General features: G+C 46.5%; 1 long non-coding RNA gene across 1 annotated transcript; it reads right to left on the bottom strand.

The window, feature by feature from the left end:
* Positions 1-43: 43 nt before the first annotated feature.
* Positions 44-22,484, bottom strand: LOC147707002 (uncharacterized). Its single transcript, XR_015296434.1, has 3 exons — positions 22,287-22,484; positions 21,070-21,143; positions 44-133 (listed from the first exon to the last, which is right to left on the bottom strand). It is a non-coding gene; the product is annotated as an uncharacterized LOC147707002 (long non-coding RNA).
* Between the last annotated feature and the right edge of the window lie 772 nt (positions 22,485-23,256).

The following is a 23,256-nucleotide window of genomic DNA, read 5'->3' as shown; positions in this document are numbered from 1 at the left end:
CCAAAAGAATAGTCATTTCACTTACCAGGCGCTATAAGCCATGTGGAGTCTGGTGCCAGTCTTGATTGTGGTGTAGTGCCAGGAGGGGAAGTCGATTTTGTGGCAGATGGTGGATTTAACAACAAAACAGAGCCTAAAAAAGGGAAACAAATATGAGTCTATAACAGTGTTACAACATGAATGTTAAGGACAAATTTGAATTCCCTATCATGTGTGTGTGACAATGTTAGCGTATGGATATAACCTGTGTGTGGGGCAGGGCTGTGCTGCAAGACCTGTCCTGGGGGTTGCCCTGCTAAACCTCAATTAATCCTGCCCCAACCAAAGCCACCAATGCATTTGAAAGAGTGGCTGTATGAAACAAATTGAAATAAAAAAAATATTATCAGCTAGGTACTTATTGGGTATGTGTAAGAGATTTTGTTTGAGGGGTATCTAACAACGTAGGTATGGGCGAAGGACAAATATGGGTGAGTGATTGTCAGTTTGCTTTTAGTTAGCAGGGGCTAGAATCTTATTTTGCACCATATTAGTGGTGGAGGCAGCCCATATAGCAGTCGGGTGTGCATTGTGGAGAGGACAGCCTTCTCAAGGGGGGTGAGACAGAGATATGATCCAGGTGTTCCTCCAGAAAGAATTTGTGCCACCTGTACCCTGGAGAACATCTCCTTCACCCACCGCTTCTCATCATGCCATTTTTATGTATCCCCCTCAGTGCATGCATCCTTCCCCAATGCATTGACAGAGTCTGTCCCTTCCAGCCAAAAGGCTGAATGCAAATGGAGTCCGTCCAGGTCAGTTGTTTGTACTTTTTTTTTACCACAAATGTAACTCAAAGGGCTGTCTATATCATTCTCCTAGTCCTGTCCATGTGCAAGTGTCCCTCTTGCATGCAGAGGTCTCTGCACCAGTGGCGGAGCTCTCTGCCCTCGTGGCAGAGGTCGTCATTTTGGATGCACAGGTCTCCACCAAGTGTGTGGACAGAAAATATGGTTGTAAAGCTCTTTGTAGTAACTTTACGGTCATAAATTAAGTTTATAGAGACTCCACTCCTATACGGAGGATATGGAGATATATAAGTCCACGCTTTGCAATTACATTATACTTGGAAATGGTGAATAGCCAAAAGTAGTAAAGTTACTGATAACTGTACATTTACAAGTGTGGATATACTCACAGGTGGATTAGGCTTGTGAACAGACCCTAACGTGTTTGGGTATTGAGGTGCCACACATAAAAGAACTGTAATTCTTGTATTTTCCGACCCTGGTCATTTGCATCACATCTGGAAAATTGCACACATCTTTAATATATAGAACACTGTGTTCATTTTTTCCTAATGTAATTACTGAGTCTTTGTCAACTGCCAAAGACAACTCAACAAGAGGAGCTCCCATTAGAATTAGATATCTGGCATTGTTCAATCCTGTCACAGATTGTGAAGGTTTTGGCAGGTCTGATCCCTACAGGGTAACAGCTTCTGTGTCAGGTAACCTGGTAAAAGTATCTTAACAGCAGGTCAGCAGGAAGTGGCTTTTCCTTTTCAAGGAATGGCTTTGGGACACATTTTCAGCAACCTACAATAGCCTCTAAAACCTAATTTAAATCTGCTTTACACTCAGAGAATTTACGTTTTAACTTGGATCATGTTACTGACTGTCATAAAAAATGTTCGCTTCTTCTTGTCATAATATTACGTCTGTTTCTACTAGGTTTGCAGAAGCGTACTAATTCATTGAGCATCGATTTTACTTTAAACATAGTAGTAAACGCCATTGCATTGGTTCAGCAACAGTGCAACTAGAGTAGGAATTTACAGGTGCTTCCTAATCATGAGAAATAAGTTTAATGCTGTACATCATGGCACATTGCACACTGTAGCAATTATGGCAGAACAATCATAATTTATAGATATTTATGGATCAGCCAAGTGTTCATTGCATTAGTACTTTGAGCAATTTCACTACTGTAGTATTCTTAAAATTGTAATAACATCTTAATGAGACCACTGCTCTATAGGTCGGCTGTGGGTAGGATCTTGCTTGTCGGGCTCAGTGCACTACCTCCCTTACCTTTCTTAATCATCTTCCTATCTACACCCTGGGTTCCTGACTTATCATAATGATCAGTTTCCACCCTGCTTTGTTGCTCCTGAAGCCAATCTGATTGAAAATTAGACAAAGCTGATGCCATCACCCAGAGTAGTAAAGGTTAGGATGAAAAAAAGAAAGAGACATAGTCCATGTCTTGTTGCCTTCAACAGATCATAGGCCTTCAACAGACCTTGGTCAATGCTGTCTAAACGGTGTTAGTCCTAGCAGGAAAAGGCATGGCTTCCATTGTACTTTGCCTCCACCAGGTTCCTGTTGCTGAATGTTTGCATGACTTGTTGTGTGTGGAGCATCAGTAGTCTGAAACCAATGGCTCTGAAAGAGGAAGTGTCTTGCCACCTTCTTACCCTCTCTGCAGGCAACTTATCATATCCTGGCTCCCCAAAGCTGCTTCAGTCTGGCCTCCATGGACTGTCACTTTCTGTTGGTATTCCCCAACATGTGGGCAATTAGTTCCCTCTGCTTTGCTCCTAGGTGCCAAAAAGAATGTTCAGCTGGTCCTATCTGGGTTGTGCCGGTTATGTGTGTCGTTGACAAAGCTGAAACCTCTGATCTGCAAAAAATGTCCAAAGGTATAGAAGGGGCTCAGTCTGTTGGGGAAGATAATTCAGCAGAACAGCACAGAAGCCAGCAAGTTGACCTCAGATGTCAGAGGTGTGTTAGGTTCCCACTCAGCCCACACACTGCAGGAACGAAGTATGTACCAACCACTTCCCCGACTCACCAGCCACTCACAAGATGTAAATAATGAGTATACTGATGACCCAGAAAAGGGGGTGGATTATGGGGAGACACCAAGTCTACCACCCCTATAGAGCGAAGAACGAACTGCTCCTTCCTCCATGCTTCTGCACCTACACAAACACAAAAAACATACACTTCACAATACATGCCCTACCTTGAAACCCAACATCAGTGACCATATCCTGTTACCACAATCATATATGCTTACCAGTCAAGAGCACAGGTTTTGTATCGTGGAGACTGCAAACGACCTATTCACCTCCAAGATTTCTTCTCTTGGATCCAAATGGTTAGGTCGAAAATGAACACAAGGTGTCTCTCTGCACGTTACTGATATCGGGGGAAAAATACTCCACATGGACAGAAAAAAAACCCTTCACGCGTGAACACCAGAACTGGATAACTATACTGGGAGGGATTGGGAATGCAAACTAGCGTTCTCTACACACGGGATTGTTTAGCACTCGCGGAACGACCTAAAACGTAATTTCCGCATCAAAACGACATGGAGCGGTGCTTTAAGGAGCCGCGCAAAAGATAATGAAAGCGCAGTCAAAATCCTCGCGTTCTCCTCATAAAGGAAAGGGAACAAGGTGCCGGTCAGGAGGAGAACAAAAAAAACCCTAAAGCCCCCCCCCCCCCGGAACAAAAAACGAACGTGATAATGCACACGCACCAAAAAAACGGGACAAAAACGTGGAAAAGGTCACTAACCTCACTACCCAGGGACAACGAGGGAAAAGAAAAGAACCCAACTAAGGGGACCAGACTCAAAAATGCTCAAAGGAAGGGAAAAAGGAAGGATATCAGGTCTCACGAGCCCGTGAGAAACAGCAAAACGAATCCAGGAACCAGCCAACAGGAACCCACAGGTGAGCAATAACAAGCCCCGACAGTAAGGTAGGACTGACCTATATCCTGAACTGGCAGATCATGTGACACCAGGCCATGATCACCGAAAGAGGACTGCACCTGATTCCTAACAGTACCCCTCCCCCCCCCAATGATCCTCCCCACCGGTCGGGGTTTCAGGGGATGCTGTCTGTGGAACATCCTAACTAAACGAGGCGCATGCACCCCTCCAGCTGGCTCCCACGTCCTATCCTCCGGGGCATATCCCTTCCAATCAATCAGATAGTATAAACGTCCTCTCCTACGCCTGGAATCTAGAATAGCCTGGACCTCAAACTCTTCCTGTCCATCGACCACCAAAGGAGCAGGAGGGGGTAACACCTGATCAGTAGGAACATAAGGTTTCAACAAGGATGTGTGGAACACGGGATGAACTTTATTATCCTGCTGCAACTGAAGCTTCATAGCCACCGGATTCACCACCTGAAGCACCGGAAAAGGGCCCACAAATCGTGGCTGCAATTTCCGAGACCCCTGCAATCTCAGATTGCGAGAAGCCAACCATACTTGATCGCCCACTAGATAACAGGGAGCGGGGGCCCGATGTCGGTCTGCCTGCAGTTTCATATCAGCCTTAGCTTCTTGCAACCGCGCCCTTGCCTCCTCCCAGATGTCACTCAACCTCTTACACACGTCATCAATGGCTGGCACATGCCCAGTAGGTTGGATAGCTAACGCCTTGGGATGGTACCCTAATGAACAATAAAAAGGAGTCATACCCAAAGCGGAATGCAGACTATTATTATACGCAAATTCCGCTATGGGAAGAGCCATCACCCAGTCACATGACAGGGACGAAATCAGGCACCTCAAATACTGTTCCATAGTCTGGTTGGTACGCTCCGTCTGGCCATCGGACTGCTTATGATACGCTGACGACAGCCGTATTTCCATCATGAGTACCAAACAAAGCTCCGTCTAGAAATGAGACACGAACTGAGCCCCCCTGTCAGATATAATTGCAGACGGTAAGCCATGTATCCTTACAACCGAGATCATAAAAACCAAAGCCATCTCCTTAGCTGTAGGGATCTTGGCTAGCGGGATGAAATGCGCCATTTTCGTGAATAAGTCTACCACCACCAAAATGGCTGTAAATCCAGACACAGATGGGAAATCAGTCACAAAATCCATACTGATGGTATGCCAAGGAGTAGGAGGGACCTTTAAAGGCTGCAAAAGACCAGAGGGCTTACTGTGCGAAGGCTTAGTAATGGCACAAACAGGGCAAGCGGTCACAAAACTCTGGATATCTCGCGCCAAAGTCTCCCACCAGAACCATCTCATACATAACTCCTTCGTCTTCCGCATCCCAGGATGTGCCACTAATGCAGAGGAATGACACCACTCCAACACCATCTCTCTCAGTGTAGTATTGGGTTCCCAAGGCCTACATGTTCCGAAGATAACCCACTTACATTGAAAGAACTGTTGGCACGGAAGCTGTAAAATTCAAATAACAAGTTTATTAAGACCCCATGGGGTGGTGGTACATTCCTACAGCACCCTTCGGTAATGCAAGAAGTATCACACCGAACATCGGTGTGACTTGGTCTTTTATACAGTTTACAGGTAATAAAAGATAGGCGGCACAAAGTTACAAAGCGTTATGTACATATAAGGTCATCTTTTGGAACACAGCCAGCTCATTGGAGGGTTTCAACCCCGCTGGTCAGTTTGCGGCACATTCCTGAGGGGCGACTGGTCAGTGGGGACTGCGCATGTACGGGATGACCAATACTAAAAATAGCCTGTTGCTGGGCAAACTTGAGTGGTCAGTAGTGCGGACAACGGACTAAAGGGCACGCTAGCCACGAGGCCGCTTATGGTCTAAGATGGCCGCCGGAACATACAAAATGGCGGTTTCATGTATAGTCAATTTAAGCGGGAAAACGTGTAGCACAGCTAAGCGCTAACTCGGCCATTGTCAAATTACGACAGATGACCCTTTTAGCGTTTAGCTGAAGCTACCTCATAGTGAACATAATCAGGGTGTTCATCTTCAATATCTATGAGCATTATTTGAGTAACTTCTTTATGAAGCATCATTTTGTCATGGGCAAGAGCTCGTCTTGATGGTACACAAGCTGATAAACACATAGAGCAAAAAACTGGGCCACATTGAATACATAGGCATACAAAGAACAGTATTCCAACAATGACGCATAGAATTGTTAGCAGCTTCCAACCCCAAGTGGTGAGCATTGACCAGAACCATCCTGAAAGTGTCCAAGTGCCATTATCCGGGTGTATTTCAGCAGCTATTTCATGTAGCTTGGAAATGGCATCATAAACAGTTGGAGAATTGTCAGGCACGTATACACAGCAGCTGCTTCCGATAATTCTACATGCCCCCCCACGATCAGCTAGGACAACGTCTAACACCATCCTATTTTGGAGCGTAACAATCCTAGAAATCTGGAGTTCTTCAGTAATATTCCCAAGTGCAATGGCAGTATCATTTGCTACAGCCTCAACAACACGTGTCAATCGTCTTATTTTCCGACTGTTCAACGCGGCCCCCACAAAGGAAAACAATCCCAAATTAAAGTCCACATATTGCTGCAAGGCAGTATCAGTCTGGTCGACATCATCCAGAACAACAGTCCGCTTAACTCTATTCAGGACAAAATCGTGGTACAAGACATAGTCATTATGATACATTGGCGGGGCAATGAATACAGGGGGTAGTACAAACGATACATAACATGTGCCTAACCATCCCAGCGGAAGTTGATGGTAACCTTTTGTTCCACAAATGAAATACGTATTGCGAGATGCTACAAACGAGATGCCATTCGGGCTATCAAAAGTAAGTGTGGTGTTGCATTCACTTTTCCCCACCGGAATCGACCCTTTATTCCTTGTACACAAATCAGCCTTAGTAGCAATAACATTAATGACATGTGAGCTGGATACATTGATGTTTCGTTGATTGCCGTACACACGCGGGGCAGATATGTTATCGGGCCGGTACTCCTCCCATTCAAATCGAGTACCTTCAGCCCGTGGAAACCCATCCTTGTCATGGAAACATATTTTATTCAAACGGAAAAGCACCCCCCCTTTCGTTGGCCATCTCAGAGTAAAGAGGAGGGTGTACCAGGCATTGCAGGACCCATTATGTGAAAACGGGAGTGGAATGAGTGGGGTGCCCCCTTTCTTCTGGTGCCCCGGCAACATCCCACACACCCAACAGTTAGACGTATTTGTCATATTATGCGTATGATGTAGGATCTGAATAAAGCTATTGTTCAAATAAGTCTGTCGGTGCCGTTCTTCATGGTAAGGCAAAGTGAAGTGAAAATGTTCAGATGGAGCCGGGGTAGTCGGCAGCAAATGTTCGCGTGCAGGTACCACAAGTTCAACTACCCAAGCTATCACCGCTATTACCACAATGGTCAAGACGAAAAGGATGGCACCAAGTATTCTTTTATCTCGTGCTGCAGATGACGCCATAGTTCAAAAAGTTCTCAAATAGTTCAAATTGTTCACAAAGTCTCAAATACACATGTATGTATATCTAAAAAAAAGAAAAATACGGTGCTGAGCTCCGAGGTAGCCGTTGTTTTCTTCTCCGGGCCAAGACGGGTGTCGCTACACTTGGCAGAACTGATCCCCCCCCCCCCCCTTGGAATTCCCGGTTTCCGTTTCACAAACCCCAGAGCGGTAACCAACCAGTCTTGAAAAAACCAAAAATCTTCTTTATCGTGGCCGTAGATTGTAACGCTCTCGTCCAGAAACAGTATGGTCCGGGAAGGCTCCCTCAACTTCGGCCGATGTCACAGCTGGGCTCTTTTCTTTATCCAGAATCTCCTTGTAGTCAGTCAGCACAGCAGGATTCACCAGATCAGGAGAGACACGCCGGCAGTGAATTGAGTGCACCCACCGCTTCCTATTGGTCACTCGTACTGCTGTCCGGGTCGCCAGAAGGACCTGCTCGGGGCCCCGCCACCTCGGTTCCAAGCTGCTTGCCCTCTCAAACGACCGGATCATGACATGGTCGCCAGGGCGAAGATCATGGCCCTCTCCAGTAGAGTTGTCAGGGAGCGCTTCTCGAACCTGTTGATGAATAGAGAGCAAATAATTTGTTAATCGTGCCAAATAATCATTCATCATTATACAAGGCACATCATGTATCAATCGCGGCTTAGGCACTGCCCAAATATTCATCAGCCTTCCGAACACCACTTCATATTGTGTGAGGCCAGTTCGGGAGTGGGGTACTGATCTAAGAGAGAGTAATGCTAGCGGTAAGGCATCCGGCCACTTCAATGACGTGGATGCCACAATCTTAGCCAATTTGAGTTTCAACGTAGCATTGTACCGCTCAACCAGGCCTGCCGACTGAGGGTGGAACACAGCATGAAACTTCTGCTGAATCCCTAACCCCTTCAGTACATACTCCACAATTTTCCCAACAAAATGAGGCCCATTATCGCTCCACAGAAATTTGCAAACTCCAAAGCGAGGGAAAAACTCCTTGAGCAACACCTTCGCTGTTGTCAGAGCTGTATTGTCTTTCGTGGGGAAAGCTTCAACCCATTTGCTAAAAGCACATACCACCACTAGGACATACTTCAGGTTGTTGCAACGCTCAAGCTGGATGTAATCCATTTGGAGTACCTCGAATGGTGCGGAAGGTGGAACGAACGCTCCTTTCGGAGTATGGGTCCCCTTTCCAGGATTGTGTTGCAAACACACCAGGCAGGTCTGCACTACTCTCTTGGCAGTATTAGCAATCTCGGGATGTTCCCAAACTCGTGTTAGCAGTCGAGTGATTGCGAGAGCTCCCACATGTGCCAACCCATGTGTCATCTGAACCATCGCCTGCAAGTACGCTGCAGGCAATTTCCATTTCTCCATGTCCTTGCTTCTCCAACAACCTTCATCATCTAGTACCCCATCTGTTGCCCATGCCGCGAGTTCTGATTCAGTAGCTGATTTCTGAATATCTAAGATTTCTGCTCTAGCATCACTCCATCGCTCAGCCTGTGATTGTGCAACGTACAAGGGGGAGTCAGTTCGAGACATAGCCGTTTGTCTCGCTATGCTGTCCGCAAAGGCATTTCCTTGACCCACTTCATCAGTGATCTTTTTATGGGCACTACACTTTATTATCGCTACTTTCTTTGGGCAAAGCAACGCGTTTAGGAGATCACGCACTAGTTCTCCGTGCATAATGTGAACTCCATGAGAAGTCAAAAACCCACGCTCCTTCCAGAGTAGCCCGAAGTCATGTGCTACTCCAAAGGCATACCGGCTGTCTGTGTAGATGTTCACACATAGGCCAGCACTCAATTCGCAGGCTCATGTTAACGCTATCAGCTCTGCTGCCTGAGCCGATTTCTGTGGTATTCTAGCTGTCTCTACCACTGTCTTAAGTGTCGTGATCGCGTATGCTGCGGAAGTCGTACCATCTGGCATCCTCAAACACGATCCATCAACCCACAGTTCCCCATCCACATCTGGAAGTGGCATATCCTGTAAGTCGACACGACCCTTTGTCTGTTCCTCAGTCAGAAAAACACAATCATGATGTTTTTCTTCCTGACCCTCCTCGACCGGATAGGGCAATAAAGTGGCAGGGTTCAGGGTAGCACATCTTTTCAGTGTGATATGTGGCGCCAAAAGTGTAAGCTCATATCCTGTCAAACGTGCACTCGTGAGATACTGGGTTTTCGTCTGATTCAACAGGGCATCGACTGCATGGGGAACTAACACCAACAATTTGTGCGATAAAACTATTCCCTCACTCTGTCGTATAGCTACTGCTGTTGCTGCAACTGCTCGGAAACACCCAGGTAATCCTCGTGCTACAGGATCAAGAAGGGCAGAGAAATACGCACATGGCCTCTGCTTATCCCCGTGTGTCTGCACTAACACTGACAACGCGCACCCATCTTTCTCGTGCACGTACAATGTAAACATTTTCGTGTAATCTGGTGTACCTAACACGGGTGCAGAGCAAAGGGCCTGTCTCAATTGCTCAAAGGCATTCTGACATTCATCTGTCCATTCAAGGGGCATTGGTGTAGATTTGGACAGTAATGCTAACAAGGGTTTTATAATGTGCGAAAACCCCATGATCCACTGACGTTAAACCTATGAAGGCACGTACATCTCTCTGCGTGCGGGGGACTGGTGTATCTAAAATCGCCTGAATTCGATCTGATGTCAATGCACGCCCCTCCTTAGACAAAAGATGACCGAGGTAGGTCACCTTGGGTCTACAGTATTGAAGCTTTTTCTTAGAAACCTTGTGATTATTCTGTGCCAGAAAAGAAAGTAACGCAATCGTACTCTCCTCACATTGTGCATAGGAGTCTGCGGCAAGCAGAAGGTCATCCACATACTGGATAAGGACAACCCCAGACTGTAACTCAAAGGAATCAAGCTGTCTTTTCAAAGCCTGGCAGTAGATACTCGGGCTCTCGGTGTAACCTTGGGGAACACGACAAAATCTATACGATTTATTATTTAACGTGAAACCAAACAAATATCTGCTATCAGGATGGACGGGGATGGAAAAGAATGCGTTTTTTAAGTCAATTACACTAAAGGTCGTGGCCGTTGGTGGCACCAATGTAAGCAGAGTCGTAATATCGGACACCACCGGATATTGGGGAATGACAATTTTGTTAATCTCTCTCAAGTCAATAATAAACCGATAGACTTTGTCGTCAGTATCTCTTTTAAGGATCGGAAGAATGGGGCTATTACAAACATTATAAGGAACCTCCTCCACCACCCCCACAGTCATCCAATCTTGAACAATATGTGTCAGGGCAATTTCACCTTCCCTCGAAATCTTATACTGTGGTACCCGTGGCAGAGAGGCCCCCTCCTTAACAGTAATATGAATAGGTGGAATACGCATCTCTCCCACATCCGTGTCTGAGGTCGCCCATAACGTGTGCGGGAGAGAGGCCAATGCTTCAGCATTCTTAATCGTGAAAAATCTGTTCGGATCTGGGTAATTGTCATTTAGAATAACCCGCACCCCTTCAGGAGCACAGCGTATTGTTGCTCGAAAATATTTAAGCAAATCAATGCCCAGGATATTATCTGGGGTATAAGGTGATAACAAAAATTGGCCAAAACTGAAAAATTTATCGAGACAAAGTGCAAGAGGCTTCGATAATGGGCTAGGAGAGGGTGTGCCATCAAACCCTACACATGTTATCATATCGCCAGACAGGGGAGCCCTCGGAACCAAATTTTTAGACAAACCGCTATGAGTAGCTCCTGTGTCGACTAGAAATTGATCAGTAGAACCCAGGATGCCCGCTGATACATATGGACCACTCTGATCTACTGGCACTTCAACTGATTCCGTACCCCATCCTACGCAATCCTATGCATGTACATAATCCTGATGTTCCACATTCTCGCCTTCTGATATCTGATACTGGTTCCGTCTATCAAACGTGTTACGTTCATCCTGGCCACGGCCCCTCTCTCCAAACCTACTACGATCACCTCCACTTCCTCTAGCTCCCGAATAACCTCCTCTCGACCTTCCGCCTCCTCGACCACGCTGACTACGCTGTTCACGTAGTACCGGACAATCATCAGCCCAATGCCCAAACTCTTTACAATAGGCACATTGATCCTCCGCTATATCTGTACGACCATACGACGTATTCCCTCCACCTCGTCTACCTCTATCATTCCCTCTACCCTGTGTTCCCCGAACCTGCGCCAACATCACCTTCGTTTTCAATTCCTTCGCCTTTTTATCAACACTTTCTTTAGCCTCCAACTCCTGCCGCTCATAATACTGAGCCATAGTTAACAAAGACGCAGGGGTCGCCGTGGCCCAGGAACTTTCACTCGATTTCAATCGCTTTGCAATCTCCGGTAGGAGATTAGCTACATACCTATCAACAAACAAATGCCTACCCGTGTCCTCCGTTAAAGATTGACCACTGTAATCATGAAACGCCTCTTCAAAGCGTGTAAAGAAATCTGAAACCGTTTCATCTGGCTTCTGCTTGCATGAAGCTAACATAGTCCAATCGATCTTTTTAGAAGGTACGAGCATTTTTAATTTAATCAAAATAGCCGCCGGGAGGTCCAATATCAGCTGGCAAGGCTTACATGCCGGTTCCCTGTCTAAATCAGCTGCCGTTATTTCTTTCCAGGTACCCCCAAGTATCGTCTCATCATTATTTTTACGAATCTGTCTCCACATATCAGGTGGAAGAATTAACCCAAAAAACAGATCTATGTCAACAAGAGTCATCACACAAGATGAAATAGCCCCTTCCACCCCTTCATAGAATGCCGCTGGATTTTTACAAAGATCAGGTAAAGAATTTTTCAACGCCATAACATCTGCTCTGTTCCAAGGCGTATACACCCAGTTATATACAAAATATCCCTTTGCATCCTTTGATAATTTATCATCATCTGTACCTTCCCCTTTTGGTGGAACATACAAGGGTGCGGCTTCACGCATAGGCATAACATGCAATGCAGAATTCTTATCTGAACCCCGGAGAGAACACTCCTTAGTCTGCACATTAGACTCCGGCCCGGACTCCTTATTCTTTTTCCGCTCCTCCCGCAATCTGGTAGTCTCATCTCGCAGCTGGATCAGTTGCTTGTAAAAGGCATCAACATCTGCAAGATCAAATAAACCTTTATCCAAATTCTCACGGTGAACTGACACAGCTTTAGATTCTAACGTATCTGAAAATTGACGATATGCGGCAACAACTTCATCCGCCAAATGAGACAGAAAATACAGTAATTCATGATCCGTCCAGCTACTTCTTTCCGTAACAACTTCAGACTGAGAAACATAGTACGTATTCACTTTACGAGCCCAACTACGTAAATGTGCGGATCTCTCCGCAGAAAACCTGAGAGCAGATACACCCTTCTTTTCCGACTTATCCTGTCCATCATCCTCCGAATCTGCAGCTGGAGCCGTAGGCGAAACGTACGGAGGCGGTGACCGATCTAGCAATGAAAAATCATCAATTTCATTATTAAGGACAGGATAAAGCGGTCGATGAATTGGGAATTGACCAGTCGTTTGTAATTTACGTTCCCGTTCCTCCCTCTCTTTCTTTTCCTGAGCCTCCTTTTCCTCAAGCTGTAAAGCCTTATCCCGAGCAGCCTTACGCTGCTCTTTGTCCGCCAAGGCAACTTCACGTTTCATTCGCTCACGCACCGCTTTCTCCCACATTCGCACACAATCAAACATGTTTTGTCTAGACCTGCGTTGAAACAGACATTGCTCCACAAACTGTACTTTGCGCAAATCGAACGACCCATGTAGAGGCCATTGCAATTCAGGATCCGATTTAGTATACTTATTCCATAATTTACTGTACATTATAGGGGGAAGGCCAAATTTGATATACATTTCCCTATTTGGTGTGCCTTCTGGGGGAGCCGGCTGTGCTTCCGCTAACCTAATTGTGGTACCATTTCCAAAACAGCACATCCCTCGGAGTGTGCTTAAAACAGGCATGTTCAAAAAGTATCACAAAAGCGTGACACCGTATTAAATGGCACTTACAGTATTTCACACAAATGTGCCGCTCAAAAGGAAAAAAAAACAAAGATAGAGAAACATCTCTACATGCCTGCCTATGTGAAGTGCACTACACATATAAATTCAAAGGACACAAATTCACAAACGTTAGCTAACTCAAATCGTAGGTCATAGAACTCCGGCAAGCGTCCGAAGACTACCTTACCGATCACAAATCATAGAACTTCAGTAAGCGTCCGCAGATTACCTTACCGAACACAAATCTTACCCAAAGTCTCAAAGGTCCAGATTCCAACTGCCAAGGTCTTTTAATCGAATCAGCCAAACGGCACTCATCCAGCAACGCAGACGATCGAGTACTCAGTCGGAGACCGGCGCCACCTGGAAGGTCAGATCGGAAGGAAAGGAAGAAACACAGCGGGTGCCAAGACTCAGGTCACTCGGTGGCAGCGTACGCGTCCATGGCGAGTTTCCAAACCTTCGTCACGACCTCTCCTTCGGGCATCCGAGTCGCCGATGAGTCCCTTCGTGGTCGCCAATTTGTAGTATTGGGTTCCCAAGGCCTACATGTTCCGAAGATAACCCACTTACATTGAAAGAACTGTTGGCACGGAAGCTGTAAAATTCAAATAACAAGTTTATTAAGACCCCATGGGGTGGTGGTACATTCCTACAGCACCCTTCGGTAATGCAAGAAGTATCACACCGAACATCGGTGTGACTTGGTCTTTTATACAGTTTACAGGTAATAAAAGATAGGCGGCACAAAGTTACAAAGCGTTATGTACATATAAGGTCATCTTTTGGAACACAGCCAGCTCATTGCAGGGTTTCAACCCCGCTGGTCAGTTTGCGGCACATTCCTGAGGGGCGAATGGTCAGTGGGGACTGCGCATGTACGGGATGACCAATACTAAAAATAGCCTGTTGCTGGGCAAACTTGAGTGGTCAGTAGTGCGGACAACGGACTAAAGGGCACGCTAGCCACGAGGCCGCTTATGGTCTAAGATGGCCGCCGGAACATACAAAATGGCGGTTTCATGTATAGTCAATTTAAGCGGGAAAACGTGTAGCACAGCTAAGCGCTAACTCGGCCATTGTCAAATTACGACATCAGGGTTGGGGGAACAAACAACCGGCCCTCGTTATACAATAACCCATCCTGAGATACCACTTGGGATAATACCAACCAAGGAGCCAAATCCGTCTGACGTAACCGCTCTTTCACCAGGGAAGGAAAGTCATCAGCTGTTACGACCCCTATGATCCTCTCCTCATCGATCATTGGTCTATCTTCCTTTAAGTGACTCACTTCTCTTGGATCAACATGGATCCGGGAAAGAGTGTCGGATTTGATCTGCTGCGCTGCGGGTCTGTAAGTTATCACGAAGTCATACTCGTTGAAGAATAGGACCCATCGAATCTGGCGCGGAGTCAATGCCCGGGCTGACCGGAAAAACTCCAGGTTTTTATGGTTGGTATAGATCGTAATTGTATGCCGGGCCCCCCATAGATAGTGGCGCCATTCCTCAAAGGACAGCTTCACAGCCAATAATTCCCTTTCCGCCACGGTATAATTACGTTCTGCCGGCAGCAAAGTTTTAGAGAAAAAGGCGATAGGGTGCATATGACCTGTACTCTCCTCCCGTTGGGATAACACTCCACCCACCGCACACGATGAAGCACCCGTTTCCACAAAGAACGGCAGGGCAGGATCAGGATGCGTCAACACAGGTGCTGATGTGAATTTCCTAAGCAACAACTGGAAGGCATCCTGAGCCTCAACCGACCAAATGAAGGGAACCCCCTTCCTCAACAGACGGGTCATGGGTGCCACTATATCAGAAAAATGGGAAATAAAGCGCCGATGAAAGTTGGCGAACCCTAGAAGCACCTGAATGTGCTTCACTGTGGATGGTATAGGCCAGGTCACAATGGCCTGAATCTTTTTAGGGTCCATTCGAATACCTTCCGCTGAGATAATGAATCCCAAGAACTCAACCTCAGAGGTGCTGAACTGACATTTCTCTAGTTTGGCATATAGATGATGTTCCTGCAATTTCTGTAGCACTTGTGTCACATGTTCTTGATGTTTAGCACCGGTATTCGAAAATATAAGGATGTCATCCAGATAGACGATGACAGTCCTATCCAGATACTCACTAAGAACCTCATTAATGAAGAACTGGAACGCCGCTGGCGCGTTACATAAGCCAAACGGCATCACACAGTACTCAAATAGGCCATGTTTGGTCTTAAAAGCCGTCTTCCACTCATCCCCGGGTCGAACACGAATAAGATGGTAGGCGCCTCGCAAATCCAATTTGGTAAACACCGTGGCTTTGCGGAGCTGGTCCAACAACACGGGGATAAGCGGAATGGGGTATTTGTTCTTCACCGTGGCCTTATTTAAGGTCCTATAATCCACACAGGCTCTCAACAAACCCTCCTTCTTCGGTATAAAAAAGATCGCTAATGACACTGCCGAACAGGAGGGACGAATAAAACCCAACTTCAGCATCTCATCAATATATTCCTTGAGATGCAGTTCTTCGGGTTCTGATAATGCATATATGCGACTGCATGGCAAAGGAATACCGGGCACCAAATCGATCCTACAGTCAAAGGATCGGTGCGGAGGGAGACCCTAAGCCTGTCCCTTATCAAACACATCCTTGAATGCAGAATACTGCGGTGGAACTGAACCCACCTCCATCGCTGCACAGGACAGAGGGGGGATCCCTTCACTGGCCTCTCTGTAGCAATGTTTCAAACAATGAACGGAATCCAGCGTCACCAAACACTGCACCCAATCAATCCTGGGATTATGCTCCTGCCACCATGGAACCCCCAACACCAAACCAAAAGAAGGAGCATCGATTAAATCAAACACCACCATCTCAGAATGCCCATTCTCACACAACAACCCTAAAGGAACGGTTTGACGTGTAATACACCCTGACGTCAATTCCGTCCCATCAATGGCTCTCACTGGATCTGGTTGTTGTTTATAATGACAAGAAATCCCCAGTTTGTCCGCCAAGGAGATGTCTATGAAGTTACCGGTGGCCCCGGAATCCAATAACACCGACACTGGTACTTGATCATGCACTGAAAGCAACAGGTGGGCTGTGATAATAAAATGCCTAGGAACCAAATCCACTGCCCCCAATACTTCGTACCGTCCCCTCACCTCATCCTCTAGTTGGGGGTGATAGTCCACATGGACAAAGGCAACCCTCTTTCCATACCCAGCACGAGACGGTTTAACTGGACAATACCTGGCAAAATGACCTCCCTGTCCGCAATACAGGCATAGATTTAACTCTCTTCTCCTTTTCTTTTCTTCAGGGGTCAAGGGCCCTCTTACTCCCCCTATCTCCATGGGTTCAGGGGCACTCTTATGCTCCCCAAGTGGCTTAATGTCTGGTTTTAGGTAGCTGCCGCGGGATACTTGGAAACGACTACGATCACCCCTCCTCTCTGACAATCCGTGGTTTAGTTTCACAACAAGGTCTATGAACGCAGCACAGTCATCTGGTGGATTCACCACCTGCGATACCACATCCTTAAGTTCCTCAGACAGACCCTGATAGAACAAAGAAGTCCGCTTCTCCGCCGGCCAATGAGTCTCGGACACCAACCGGTTGAAAGAGGCTATATACGTTAAGAGATCCTGTCTGCCCTGCCGTAGCTTTAATAGTTCCGTGTCGCTTGCTTGCATAAAAGCATGCTTAGCGAACAGTCCTCGCATCAACTCCTTGAAATCCGCATAATTATTCAACACACGATCATCACTTTCCACCAAAGGAATAGCCCACTGAGCAGCGGTGCCAGCCAAATATGAGATTGTGAAAGCGACTTTAGCAGGGTCATTGGGAAAGGCCCCAGGCCTGCACATAATATGTAACTGGCACAGATTCATGAACATCCCAAATTTATCACTATCTCCCATAAACCTCTCCGGGGGAGCCAATGGAACAGGAACAGGGGAGGTCACAGTAACCGCAATTGGGGCCCCACTTCCACTAGTGCTCTTTCCCGCCCCTCCATACTGAAACGTAGCAGGCTGTATAACAGGGCTAGGCCCTCTAGTATGTACCTGTTCTCTAGCTCTCACAGCCCCCAGTTCCTGCCTTAAGCCCACATTCTCCTGATGTAAGTCCTGTACCTGGGACTGTAAGGCTGCCAGAGCCCCCATCACGTCCTGCATAGTAGGGGCATCAGTGCCCCCACCCGGTGGACCTCCCGCATCCACGTCCGTACTCGTCCGGGCAGTGTGACTATTCGTAGGCTTGTTATTCTGTTAGGTTCCCACTCAGCCCACACACTGCAGGAACGAAGTATGTACCAACAACTTCCCCGACTCACCAGCCACTCACAAGATGTAAATAATGAGTATACTGATGACTCAGAAAGGGGGTGGATTATGGGGAGACACCAAGTCTACCACCCCTATAGAGCGAAGAACGAACTGCTCCTTCCTCCACGCTTCTGCACCTACACAAACACAAAAAACATACACTTCACAATACATGCCCTACCTTGAAACTCAACATCAGTGACCATATCCTGTTACCACAATCATATATGCTTACCAGTCAAGAGCACAGGTTTTGTATCGTGGAGACAGCAAACGACCTATTCACCTCCAAGATTTCTCCTCTTGGATCCAAATGGTTAGGTCAAAAATGAACACAAGGTGTCTCTCTGCACGTTACTGATATCGGGGAAAATACTCCACATGGACAGAAAAAAAACCCCTTCACGCTTAAATCTACGCGTGAACACCAGAACTGGATAACTATACTGGGAGGGATTGGGAATGCAAACTAGCGTTCTCTACACACGGGATTGTTTAGCACTCACGGAACGACCTAAAACGTCATTTCCGCATCAAAACGACATGGAGCGGTGCTTTAAGGAGCCGCGCAAAAGATAATGAAAGCGCAGTCACAATCCTCACGTTCTCCTCGTAAAGGAAAGGGAACAAGGTGCCGGTCAGGAGGAGAACAAAAAAAACCCTAAAGCCCCCCCAGTACAAAAAACAAACGTGATAATGCACACGCACCAGATAAACGGGACAAAAACGTTCAAAAGGTCCCTAACTCACTAACCTCACTACCCAGGGACAACGAGGGAAAAGAAAAGAACCCAACTAAGGGGACCAGACTCAAAAATGCTCAAAGGAAGGGAAAAAGGAAGGATATCAGGTCTCACGAGCCCGTGAGAAATAGCAAAACGAATCCCGGAACACAGGAACCAGCCAACAGGAACCCACAGGTGAGCAATAACAAGCCCTGACAGTAAGGTAGAACTGACCTATATCCTGAACTGGCAGATCATGTGACAACAGGCCATGGTCACCGAAAGAGGACTGCACCTGATTCCTAACAGGTGATTTCTCATATCAGAGAAGATGTGGGGTTCCTGGTGCCAGAAGAGAGAATGGACCCATATGAACTATTTCTGTTGAGATCCTTCGAACCTGCAATTGGGCTTTGCTATTTGAAGACCTTTTATGAGCCTGCTTCTGTCATGGACACTTGTTTGGAACATGTGCTGCGCCTCAATGTTTATTCACAGACTTTACAAGCCCTCTTGGAAATCAAATCAAATACACTCCAGATTCTATTCCAATGTTTGCTTACCATTCCTAATGCATTATGGTACATTTGTAATTTGTAATTTGTAACTGGGTTTTGTATCGCGCCAACTCACCGACAGGTCTCAAAGCGCTTCTGACCAGGTACAGCAACCCTCTTCATGTATTCCCTTTTAAAGTTTGAGTACTGAAAAGGAGCCTTTTGGTGTATCTGATTCTGCTTGAATGTCTGTCTTGCCATTTACAACATGCCCATGTGCTCCCTTGCATGAATTCCAGCAATGTTCAGAAACAAGATCTAAAACATTTTCTACTCCGTACTTGTTGCTTCCTTAAACTTAAGTGCATTCCTTCAGACAGAGAACTGGAGAATGGACTTTAACTGCTCTCGACTGCACTGTGCTGCAGCTATGTCACATCTGTTCTGAGTTCCATTTACCCTATATGACTGTGATCTGGGAGGAGGGATTTTAGACTGTTGTCTGCCTTCATAATTCATGCTTTAACTACCATTAGTGGGAACTCTTGCTTTCTTCTCCAGCTGCCTGCACTGCTAAATCATTGAAACCTTGAGAAGAGTCCTGATTCTAGCTACTGCTTCTTTTGGTGTCCTGCTTCCCCGTGGCTGTCCCGTGCAGCATTGTGCTATATTTAACTTGTTTCTCAGTCTCACCTTTTTGTCTATCATTTCCAGCTTGATAGTTTTGATTTCTGTGTTTTCCCTGTTGAGCTTTTGACCACATATTCACTGAGTTGGCAGTGGTTCCCTTTGTTTCCTTGTTCTGGTTTACTGTTCTGTCCTTGTTCTGAATTCCTTTGTTTTTCCATTTACCAGCAGGGCATTACTTGTCTCAGTGCCTGTTGGGTAAAGGCTGCTCTTGATCCTAGTATTCCACTTTTGCAGTCTGTATCCCTTTACTGTGGGTCCTCTGGTTTGGTCTCCGTTGTGATCAGGTAATGGAAAGATTTCTGTTACCTATTTTAGGGCCAGATGTAGGTAAATACTGATTACGACTCTTAAATACCGACTCATACCGAATCGGTATTTAAAATTCAGAAAACGGGATGTAAGTAAAAATTCGGTAAAAATTACCGATTCGGTATCACTCGGAAAATGAAATCGGTATCTACCGAATTGGTATTTTCCGAATCGGTAAATACCGATTCGGTAATACCCATTCATTCCTATGGTCCGACTTCCCCATAGGAATGAATGGGAATTACCGAATCGGTATTTACCGATTCGGTAAAATACCGAATCGGTAAATACTGAATCGGTAATATGAAAAGGAACTCATGTGAGCCTGTGATCCAATCAGTAACACCTACCACACCCCACAACAAAGCTACAGAGGATCCAACCAATCAGATGCAACCACCCCTCCACAGTACCTGGGAGTGGCCACACCCATGCAGGTGCAGAGAAACTGAGCTGTTTGCAGAGCAGGAGGAAACAGAGAGGAGCAGGCTTCCCTGAGCATACCTGATCGCCAGAATGGAGTCCCAGGATGGCCAGAAGGATGCAGCAGAGCGCAGGAGGAAAATAAAATTCAATTCAGCAGAACTGCAGGTGCTTGTTGAAGAGGTGGTCAAGCACCACACCCAAATTTTCGGTAAACAGTCTCTACATGTTGCAGAGTCTGTGAAATGTAATACATGGCTTGACCTCCAGACAAAGGTCAATGCCATTGGGGTGACGCACAGGGGTATTGATGACTTCAAGAAAAGATGGTACGATCTGCATACCATCACCAAGAAACAACTTGCTGAACAAAGAAAGGAAGCTGGAGCCACAGGTGGAGGAAAAAACATAGCACCAAGACTAACAGACCTTGAGGAGCTGGTGGAATCCACCCTGGAGCCAGAAAGCATCCATTTAATTGGGGACGCTGATAGCTCTGCCAGAGCTGCAAAGAAACAAGGTATGATGCATGGACAGTAATCCACACCCATTTCCCTGTCCCCCATCCCCACTGTGTGTGTAAGCATAACACTCCAGAGCAGGTTTTACTGATGTCCAGAAATGCATCATGGGAGACGTAGTCATAGGTACATACATTCAATGCAGTCACCATAGAATTCTGCAAGGCATGCCACACAGTACTTCGAGAAGCTGATGTAGACTAGGCAATTGTGTGATAGAAATGTAATTTAATCATGACACACAGGTGAACGACACCACTTACCCAATGTCCATATCTGTCCACAGGAGAGTTCTCACGCAGTACAGCTCCAGAAAGGGAGGAGAGGGCATCAACAACTGAGAGGAGGGAAAAGAAGAAAGAAAGAGCAGGTCACAGCGCTGTTAAGAAAGACAACACCACAGCGCAGGAAGCCACAACACCTGAGCGACCCACAACACCACAGCCTCAGTCACCTCTGTTGTTTGGGACACAAGAGTTGGAACCAGCAGCACTTTACCCTAAACCAACAACACAGTCATCTGTGCAGGAAAGGGCAAGGAGGCTTGATGTGCCCCCTCTAAGGATCCTGCAAACCTCAGATGAGTAGGATGAGGAGGGTGAAATGCAAAGTAATCCACCTGTGGCTGACAAGGCTAGGCAGCAGAGTACTGCAGGCGCTGTGCGGGCCAGTGTTCTTGGCCGAAGGGCACGGGAGAGAGGTGAAGGCCAGGAAGGAGAGGGGGTCTTTTGTGGACTAGAGGCCACCATGGTAAAGGTGCAGCGCCTGCAGGCGAAGGCAATGTTGGCAGTGCACAGGCAGGTGAGCAGTATCAATTGCAAAATATCCAACATTGACCATGGAATTGGCAACATGGCTGAGAGCATGCAGCCAATTGCAAAGGGGATGACAGACATCACACAGTACATGAGTGTTCTCTGTGACAAATTGGATAGAGCCCACTCAGAGCGGCGCAGGGAGCGCCAGTGTATGCGGCAGCAGTCAAAAGCCCTGAACCGCTTTGCCACAGCAACCTCACTGCTGTGCCGGTGTTCTGTCGCCATGCAGGATTCAATTGTGCACTGCTGCACAGATTTTTCAAGGGGGATGGGGAGGGTCACCTCTGCCATGGAGCAGATGCTCACAAACCAGGCAGGCACTTCTGGAGACACAGGTGTCGATGAAACTGAAGAGTCCACCAGCAGGAGTGGCTCCAGCACTCCTGTCCCTGAGATGCGTAGGAGCGGCAGGTGCCAAATTTCTGACCCAGGCACCAACCAGAAGTGTTGAGACCCAGCCTTGTGCATCCCGCACTGTAGTGCGTGGGCACAAACATTAAAAATGGCCTCAACCCACAGGAAAGGTCACAGTGAGGAGAACTGCGACCACCCAGTCATGGACACAGACAATGTAGGACCATGGTGTTGAATCTTTAACATGCTTTAGTGACAATTAAACTACATACTTCACATACTACGCCTGTCTGTGCCTCCTTACTTACTTAGAAATATCGACGTGTGATCTCTGCCTGTCTCAATCTCCCATCTGTTGCTGCTGCTCCTGTTGCATGAGGCTCTGCCTGTTCTTGGTCATCATCAATATCCTCGTGATGTGTGAGCTCCACCTCTGTGCCTTTCTTGGTGGCAAGATTGTGCAACATGGCGCAGGTCGCTATCATCTTGCAGCACAGGATGGGAGTATACTGGCGTGCACCTCCACTCTTGTGGAGGCAGTGGAACCTGCTCTTGAGGAGTCCAAATGTGCGCTCCACTACGTTGCGAGTAGACCTGAGAGGGATGACCCCTCATTTTTTTCAGACGTGTGGCGTCGTATCTCAAGATTCCCATCAGCGGAAATAATCTTGGGAGGAGACTTTAATGTCTGCTTGGATGTCTCCCTGGATAGAAATGGCAGTACTTTAGGTAGGAGTAGCCAAGCTGTGGAGGCTATTCTTGGGATACTATAGGCAGGTCAATTATTTATTTATTTATTTATTTTATTTTGAAAGTTTTATATAGCGCGAACAGGATCTTTGCAGATATCAGAGCGCTTTACACGGCTGGGAATGCCAGCAAGAGATTGGGGTTACATATAGGTAGAACAGCACATCAGTAATATAAATATAACAGTTAAATGTGTGCATAGATAGTCAGTAGCATTGATAATACAGGTGAGGTACATAGTCATAAAGTTCGAACAGCGGTATAAAAGTGTGCGTAGATAGTAGTAGCAACAATAATTCAGGTGAAATACATAATCATACATGTTAATACATGCATAGAGTTCGAACAAAGTAATACAGGTCGGAGTAGGGTCTTTCCAAAACAACGTTAATCGGTCAAGTGTATTTGGCCATAAAAATAGCTTTTACTTCTTTCTTGAAAAGCGTGAAGGAGGAGATGAGCCTGGTTTCAGGGGGGAGTGAGTTCCAGATCTTGGGTGCCATTCCTGAGAAAGAGCGTTTATATGTT

This window comes from Lissotriton vulgaris, chromosome 6 (assembly GCF_964263255.1).
Source record: "Lissotriton vulgaris chromosome 6, aLisVul1.2, whole genome shotgun sequence".
Classification (NCBI taxonomy): Eukaryota; Metazoa; Chordata; class Amphibia; order Caudata; family Salamandridae; genus Lissotriton; species Lissotriton vulgaris.
This window is presented reverse-complemented; position numbering and strand designations above follow the sequence as displayed.